The sequence below is a fragment of the Lucilia sericata genome, unplaced genomic scaffold (genome assembly GCF_015586225.1).
Source record: "Lucilia sericata isolate MDLA Ls3-8-SP2 unplaced genomic scaffold, ASM1558622v1 Contig000101F_arrow, whole genome shotgun sequence".
Classification (NCBI taxonomy): domain Eukaryota; kingdom Metazoa; phylum Arthropoda; class Insecta; order Diptera; family Calliphoridae; genus Lucilia; species Lucilia sericata.
In genome coordinates this window covers 730,473-740,425 of record NW_023994133.1, presented here as the reverse complement: position 1 = coordinate 740,425, position 9,953 = coordinate 730,473, and positions in this window count along the sequence as shown.

The window sequence follows — 9,953 nt, the reverse complement described above, 5'->3', positions numbered from 1 at the left end:
GCTGGACAAATGGAAAATAAAAGTCAATGCGCTAAGTGACCACAAAGCTCGTAAAGGAAATGGTCTAAGCTTTCTTTTGAGTAAAAAACAACAAAAACGTGCATTTTGAAAAAAAAGGGTAAAATTAAGTGCAAAATATTGAAAAAAATTATTCTTGAGTTAAAAAATATTTTTTGATAGATATCCCACTCGCTATAAAGAACTATAAAGCTCTTCAAGAAAATTGTATAAGCTTTCTTATAAGTAAAAAGGGCCCATTTTGAAAAAAAAAATAAAAAAAAATTAAATAATGAAGAAATAGCTATCTGAACTCCTTTGGACAATTTTTGCTAGCACCAATAGGTGAAAAGTTACATTTGAATAAAACCCTGTATGACCAAAATGTCCAACTTTTATCCCCTCTACTCCGGCAGTTCTTGACCGATAGAGCTGAAAATTTCTGTCTGGCATACTATCCCTAACCTTGGTGCAAATTTCTTCCAAATCGGAAGACATCGATTTTTAAAGTTGGGTCACTTGACACGAAATTCCCCATATATGTAGGTCCGAATCATAATGCTCATGTTCGCAATCATCGCAATTTATTCAACCCTATCCCCCATACAAAGTCCCCTTCAGAATATGATTTGAAGGCCAATAATTTACCTTTAAACACAAGTATCACGATGAAATTCTGCATAAATGACTTCAATGTAAACATAAATCCTTCTACAAGAATGTATAAGGATTGGCCTATATTTACCCTTTCCCCATATTACCACTCTTTCAGAAAATAACTTTTTTTAACAAATGGTTAAAATATTTAGGTGTTTGAAGCAATTAAGGTAAAAAGCTACTTGAATGCTTTATTATAAGAAACAATCCACATATTTACTGGTGTAGGGTATCGTATTGTCGGCCATGCCCGACTATACATTCTTGTTTTTATAACTTATGTTAGTATTTTGTGCTCGCAATGAAAATATTTAAATACATAAATCAATGCAGGCCTTATGTCAGTTAATTTCGTATGAAAAGTGAAACGTCCACCCAACTATCCACACGTCTTTGGCATGAGATCGCACCGTACCAAGTCACATATTCATACAAATTTTTATCTTTCTAAGTGCTTTTAAACAAAAGTTATGCCTTTTTTCGTGCTAAACTTGTCGTTACCACCACTGTGCAATCCACAATTTCATAGGTCTGGCACCAGCCAGTAATTAACGATGAGGTAATTTTTTGAAGAAGATCTGAGCCTATGGTTACAGGGTCAATGATGAGCAGATCTAATAAAATTTTGGTATCTACATAATATGTTTATTTTTAGAGGATAATATGTCCGGATCCTCATAAAATATGGTATACACATTTCTGTATCTATATAACATCTATTTGTTATATAGAATTGTATCGCTATTTCGACGTTTTAAAGCCAGTTATGAGCGTTAAACTCACTTTTTGAAGGAGGCCCTATATAGCAGATGTTGATTCCTATAAAACTACAATATTCTTGATATTTTAAACCTGTAATGAGCTTTTCTGAAGGGAACTTACATATATGGGAGTAGATGGAATTATGACCTGAACCTCATTAAAACTTAATAAATAGATTTCGGTTAATATATTTTTTTTCGAATTGCTGTACTGTATTTTTAGGCCAACGATGAACGTAAATGTAAGTTTTTGAGGGGGCATCAGAATAAAACTTGTTTAAACTCGCTATAGTGGCATTTTAAAGCCGCTAATGCTACGTTCAGATCTGTAAAATACTTGGTCCAAATATTTGTTATAAAATATTAAGTAGACTTAAACAAATATTTGATGTTATTGTTTGATCAAACAGTGGAAGAATGATTCGGTTCAAACACACACAGGTTTTGCAGTCACAGTACATTTTATATTTTCATGCAAGAAAAAAAACAATCTACCAATTTGCTTTGATTTAAACTGTTTTTATAAGGTTTAAAATTATATTTATATAACAAAAGTGTATAATATTAATAAAACTTTATTTGTCGAATCTGTTTATTTTCTTAAGAAGAGTGTTTTCACCTCATACACAAATATAAGTAGTCGCTTAAATGGTTTTCTTTTATTGTACCCTTCACCTTCGTGAGAAGGGTATATCGTCAGTATATTATCGGTTTGACCCACCGATCATTTTTAAAAAAATTTAGTTGAGAGTGCATTGTATATAATTTGGACATCCTCTTTCCGATTCAGAAACCCATTTCACGATATTTGATACTATCTCCAAGATATCGCGTGTTAACTTTGGTCTATATCCACATTTTTATACTAAATAAATATTGTTTTGCTCCATACGCCACTGTTTGACGTATAGACCGCAATTTTCATACGAAAATGGAAAACAAATTAATTACTACATATTGTTTTCCTTCACTGCCATAATAAAGAGGTAAGAGTGTAATATTTAGGATGTGCCGAATCTTATATACCCTTGTAAATATAAGGTGAATTTAAAGTCAATGTGAACATTGGAATAAGTTCTTTAATGGGAGCTTAAGCCCCCTTCACACGAGCACACAAGTAATATGATCTGTCAAAATTTTGTGTAGAAGAGAACAGATGGGATTGTCTAAACGCAATTGGAAAATTTGACAGTCGTATGGCTCTCTTCACTTTTTGAAATGATTCAAAAAACAAGCAAGTTGCATTAGATCAGAGATGTATTTTTATGTAAACACATACAAAAAAAAGTGAAACAGCTGTTTCCATCTTACTTTGTTATTGTTTTATACCAATCGTGTAAACACAAAAATTATAAATCATACGACTTTTATTCTCTTTTTTGTCATACAGATGGAATTTCATTTTACTTTTTCATTAGACTTGTCGTACGTAAAGTGTGATCGTCTAAAGGGTCCTTTAGTTTAATTATGGACGATGTTCTTCAGAATTTCAAAGAGTGACTCTTTTTTTAAGAAAGAAAATATAAAATCCGTATATTTGAGATAATATAACAGTTAGAGTCCTCAAATTTTTTCGGAGCCACTTTAGTGGCAATATTATTATTTAGGATAAAAAGTGGGCGGACTAGCATTAGGGGGCGTGACACCTCCAATATAAATTAAATACAAAAATTCGTTTCTCTTGGAAACTATTACAGTTAGAATTTTAAAAGTTTGCACGAATAACTTGAACATCCATGTAAACATTTTAGGTAATAAATTGCCATGAGGGGAGCGGCACCTCCCATATTAATAAAATACAAAAATTCGTTTATATGGGAAGCTAATTGAACAAAATTCTTAAAAATTTCACGAAGAACTTTAATATTCATCTGAACATTTTTAAGAAAAAAGAGCGGACTTTCATCTGTGGGGCTTGGGGTCCCATATGAATAAAATAGAAAAATTCCTATATCTGAGAAACTATTAGACCTAAAATATTTAAATTTTACTTGAAGAACTTTGACATTCATCTGAATATTTAGAGTATAACGGGCGGACTTTCAATGGTGGACTTGGTACCTCCCATATGTATTAAATACAAAATTTTGTTTAACTGGGAAACTCATAGAACTCGATTCTTCAAATTTTCCACAAATTGCTTTAATATTCATCTGAACATTTTTAAGCAAAAAGGGCGGACTTTAATCTAGAGAGCTTGAAGACCCCACATAGGGTTGTCATATTCCGATTCGCAAAAAGCTGGACAAAACAAAAAAAGCTGGACATAAAAAAATACTGATAAAATGTTAATTTTGGGTTTGTGTAATTAATTTCACAGTGATACACCAATTCCGTTTTGTTATAGTCCATATAGTACGAATATATTTTTAGTTTTCCCCGATCACTTCGTTAACTTAGCGTTTAAGAGCAAAAGATGTGAAAAGCTCCATTTTTGAAGTTTTAAATTTTAAAAATATGTCTTTTCGCGTACTTTCCTGTAAGACATATCCAGTAACTTTATGATAGAGAGTAATTTTTAATTTACTCTCAATCAAAAAAATATCCAAAAAAGTACGCGAAAGCCAATTTTTTTAAAAAATGTGCAAGTTTTTCTTTATAAACAAAATCTCAATCGCTAACAAAACACTAAAAAACAAATAATTGAAACTTTGATTTTTCCTATAAATAAAAATATATTATTGTTTTAAAACTTTATGATACAAACATATTATTAAAATAAAAATTTACACAAAATCGCTAAGAGAAAGACAAACTAAATTGTTTTAAAAACGCTAGATTTACAATATTTGTTATGATTTTTCACAACAAATAAACTCTTTTAAAAACTAATTTATGATAAATAAAATTAAAATAAATCTAATTACAAATAACTTTTTTAATATTCGTGTGTAATTAATTTGTATATTTCTTTAAAAAAATTAAAATTTACCAAATTTTCGATTTCTTTGGTTTGTTTACATATTCATAAATCAAACATATGTTGTGAATATAAGTTGGATATTTTTTACTGGGGAAAAAATATCTAGTAAAATCAAAAAATTCTCTATCAACGAACTGTAATTTTTATCGCTCTCTTACTGTCTCGTTGCAAGTTTGCAAAAGTACGCGAACGGAATCCAATAACAATTGTTGCAAATTATCGAGTACGCGAACAGACCTAATATTTATTGCGACATCAGCTGTTCAAGTGTTGAGACATGATGATAGAAGAGGGAAATCACAACTTAGTTGTATAGCAAATGTACAATCAGTGTTGGCTAACATGATTTGACATAGATAACATAAAAATTATTGCAGTGTACTAAAAAAATTATATTTAGCTGGACAAATTAAATTTTAGCTTGAAACTGGACAAGCATCAAAAAAAGCTGGACAATCCAGCCAAGTCCAGCCAGGCTGGCAACCCTACCCCCACATGAATTAAATACAAAATTTCGTATATCTTGAAAACTGTTAGATAATTAAAATTTTTCATAGATAGATAGAAATTGGCGAACTTGCAATAATTTGCTTGACATCTCTCATATGTAACATATTGTTAATCTGGAAAACTATTGTAGTTAGAATTTTCAAAATCGTTAAATGGGTTTTTTATTTATATTGCTTTTAGGGCAGCAAATCACACTGGGTATAGCTAATAATAATAATATTAACATTTTTTGAGTAAAAAAAAAAAAATAATTTTATATCTCCATAATAAAGGCCGATCAATTAATTACATATCGGAAATGTTTGATAGATTCCCATCAAAAATATGTTCTGTCATTACACGCATGGAACAAAGAAATTCCATCAAGTATTTACCATTATTAGGTCGTCCAAAACTGCTGTCAGTACAGGATGACAGAGAAATACTGTGGAAATGCCGAAGGAACCTTCATCTATCAGCTCCAAAAATTAACAACGAACTCAGGGCAGTTCGGTGGAAAAAATTAGTGACGAAATTGTGCGCATGGTCAAGTCCCAAGGTGGAAACTTCTCATATCGACGGCAATCGATGGTAAGTGTCTTGACTCCGCAAATAGGCTCATAAGCAGGGAAACCGAAAACATGCTCTAAAAAAGTGTTTTAAGCTAAAAAATATGCTCAAAAATAATTATTTTAAAGTATATTTTAACATTGAAAAGCTCAAAAAGACTGAAATTGTAATGAAATAATAAATATTTAATCCTATTAATCCTTCATCCTACAAGATTTTTTTATAATTGATTCATCTCATAGTTTGAAGAACTAGTTTTATAGAATTCAGTTTTACGTTCAGATAACCAATAAATAACATGAAGACATTTGGTCCCCAAAAAACATATTTCAAATGACAAAGTTTGACACATTTCTTCCAATTGTATTCATAGCTTCTAAATTGACATTTTAATCTGTGTTGTCATAAAATTCAATAATTACACTGTAATTAAAATTTCAACTTTCAAAAAGACACAGAAAAACGCCGAAACACGTGAACTTAATTTTCGGTCGTAGAATCTAGTCACATACTCCGTTTTGAAAAGTTGCGTCAAAATCGGGAGATATTGGATTTTAAAGTTTGCACTGTTTCTGAGGTGTTTTTTAATTATTTAAATTAAAAAAAAACATTCATAGAAAAGTATATAAATATATGAAACTAGGGTCCATTTGAATTAATTCTTCATATATATTTAGTTTTTTATAATTAGTTCGTATGTCTAAACGTGAAAACTTTTTTCAAAACTTAAAATCGCAATGTCTCCCGATTTTGACTTAAATTTTCAAAACGGAGTAAGCCACTAGATTCTACGATCCAAAATTAAGTTTAGGGTTCTCGATTTTTCTGTGTCGTTTTGACACAGTGTTATCAATACTAGTTTTTTTAACGATAAAAATGGATTGGTGTCATGAAATCCAAAGTAATCGGTTTTATGTTCGAATTACAATTTAATGCATTATTGAGTAAAAAACTAAAATTGGTTTTCATGAGATTAATGTATTTTTGCAGTTTTCAAGTTCTACAAACGAAAACAATTTTTTTCAAAATTGTGAAATAGGCTAAAAAATTAAAAAAATATATAAAAAAATTAAATTTGATTTTTTTTAAATAAAGTTTTGTAAAGAAAATTAAAAATGTACACAAATGAAAAAAAGCGAAAAACTTCAAAATATGCACTAAAAGAGTAAAATATGCTCTAAAAACTCGAAAATATGCCTAAAATATGCTACAAAAGTCAAATCATGCATATATATGCTCTTATAGGTAAAATATGCAAAAATATGCTCTAACAAATCGATACCAAAATTCTTAAATTGGTCTGAAACGTGTAAATATCTTATTCGTGAGTCCATATGACGCACCACAAAAAACATGCATTTGCATATTTTGGTTTCCCTGCTCATAAGTAAGGAGAACAAATTTAATATTATTGGCACAAACGATAGTCAAATGGTATGGCGAAAGCTTGGAAAAGCCTTGAAATTATTTAATTTAAAAACTACTGTAAAGGACCGAAGTGGTTCTCTAATAGTTTGGGGTTGTGTGTCTGCCCACGGTGTTGGACAGCTAAAATTTATTAATGTAATTATAGACTAGAAGGTCTACTTGTCAATTTTAAAGCAGAATTTGCATGACAGTTCCACCAAAATGGAACTACAACCTAATCAATTTATTTTTCAATAGAATAACTATCCTAAACACACGTCTAGGTACTTGAAAATGTTGATCATTTACAAACACTAAGTATCTTCTTTCACCAAATTTTCAATGGAGTTAATGTCTGGACTTGGCCTGCACGGTCATATTTACAACTTTGAAATCACTCAGTATCCTCCAAAACCACTAGTTGCTTTACATGAAGAATGGGAAAAAATAACGCCAGAACAACACTTGGAAACTGTTTTTTAAAACAAAGTCTACTATACAAAATATTAATTTAGTTTTATTTATTTATTTTTACTTCATAATGCTAATCTAAATATTATATATACATAAAATTCAAATACTTTTGAGAAGCAATATTATGCACTTTAAAAAAAAAAAAGACTAAATTAGTTTAAGTAAATTATTTTTTTTTTTTAATTTTTAACAAGTAGGAAAGTACAGTCGGGCATGGCGGACCATATAATACCCTACACCATGAGTATATTTTAAAAATTTTTATTTTTCATAAAGAATCGTTTATATTGAATTTTACCTTAATTCCAAAGTATTTAAGCAATTTATTGATAAAAAACTAATTTTTTAAATGAGGCTTTATAAAGGAGTACAGGTCAAACATGGGCCGATCCTTATTAAATTTGGGAAAAGGATATATTTTAAATAATAGTTATGTTTAGTTTTATTGCGATACAAATGGTTACAATTTTAGGCGTTTAAGACATTTTTTGAAGGGGGATTTGTATGGGGGCTAGGGTCAAACAAGAGCCGATCATTTACACCTATATAAAACTTATTTGTGCCAATTTTTAGAGAGATAATAGTATATTTGACGTAATTATGGCATAAAAAGCCCAAATCGATTAAATAATGGACCGATTTCAACCATTTTCAATAGGCTTCCTTGTTGCAAAAAAATTTGGTCCAAATTTCATCAAATTATCTTGAAAATTGCGGCCTGTAGCTTGCGCATAAGGTTTACATGGACAGTCAGCCAGCCAGCCGGACAGACGATCGATCGGTATACTTTAAGATGGTAATATATTTGTGTGTTACAATCATCAGCACAAACGCATAATACCCTCCCCATTATAGTGGAGTAGGGTATAAAAATGTGATATAAAATTTAAGGACTGTCTGCACAACATAATAAATTTATTTATTTATTTTTCCTACAAAATTATGTTTCTTTTCATAATACATTAAATTCTAATACTTATGTGAGACACTGTATGTCCATATTTTGTATCGTGTATACATATATACATTAGGCTTCACGCAATATTTTTGAAATTGTGATATCATACCTTTTATGAAAGTTTTTGAATCAGCACTAATATTGGCGTAATTACTTTTTTTTAAATTTCAACTCCTTCATCTGCATATCTGCGGCCAAAAGACCGATTATGGGCGACATTTTTTGATAGACCAAAAACTGCTGAATATACTTCAAATCCGACTTTAGTATACTATTCTACAGGAAAATTTAAGATATATAAACTTAATTTGACAGAATTTGGATGCACTATAAATGCATAAGAGCAAAAGAAAAAATGCAATTTAAAAAAAATTTTTCAAAAATTGATTTTATCATTCGAAAATATAATATTCAATGCCCTTAAAAAAATTGTGTTAAAATTTTTAATTTATTGTAATCCGTTTAGGATTTATGATGGTTATATTTATTCAATTCACAATCAAGTTGTATATTGTACCTACTGAAGTGTAGTAACAGGGATTGTGAACAGATATTTGCAGCAAGTCATGTTTATGTTCTCAATGAAAAAAAAAAAAAAAAACAATCAAAACAAATATACATAACAATGTCAAAAGATAAAAAAATCAAAAATATTAAATTAATTAAACATGCGAAGTAAACCAAATTAATTTCTTTGAATTTTCAATTCATTTATTTTCTTTATTCCACATTTTAAACTAATAAATAAACAGTTTTTAATAAAATTTAAGTTTTTTTGTTTTGGTAAACAGCTGTTTGTTTTTGATTTCAGTGTTACCACTTTATCGTTTTTTATGCTAAAATCGTTTGAATTTTTTGTTTATATGTTGAAATAAACAATTGGCAACAATAAACTTTCTTACAACATTCGAAAAACATATGAAAAATTGTCGTAGGAGTTGTATAAAGCTTTTGCATAGAAAATACCAACAACATTGTTATGACTATTGTAGCAGCTGCTGACATACAACGCATACAACGCTACAACATCGTGGTTTTCGAAATATAGCGTTGTAAAGTTTAAATTCTGAAAATTTAAAGTCTCATCACATCTAAAGGGTTAATGATAGAAGATATTTTTTGCACCACTTTTTTCAGCAAAAAGCATACTTTGATTATGCGTAAAGAAAAAAAATTTTTCAAATATTTTTTTAAAAAGTGCATCTTTGGATAATTCTAAATGCACTTTTGGAGCATTATAAAAGTGTGAATTTCAGCTCATTCTTACCGATTTGTCCTATAAAATCAATTATTAAAGCATGATTTCCTATTAATCCTGCAGATTCTGCTCTGTAAAAAATGTCGCTCAAAATCAGTGCTTTCCGCCTCAGATATGCAGATGAAGGAGTTGGAATTTTGAAAAAATTATTACAGTATTGTGATCCATGATACAAAAACCTTCTTAAAAGTTGTGATATCACAAAAACAGGAAACATTTTATTTTTTGAAACGAAGCCTAATATACATACAATGCGTATAAAAAATTTTAATATTTTTTAAAATGTATTTTTACACAATTATGGTAGGAGTCTGGTTACCTCCAATAAATAGTGTAAATTTAAACAAAAATTTATAAGAGTGTGTATAATGAAATGCGACAAACAAAACTGCTTTGGAACATAGCTTAACTCATAATTTGCAAATATTAAAATGGTCCTATCATATCCGTCATATCATA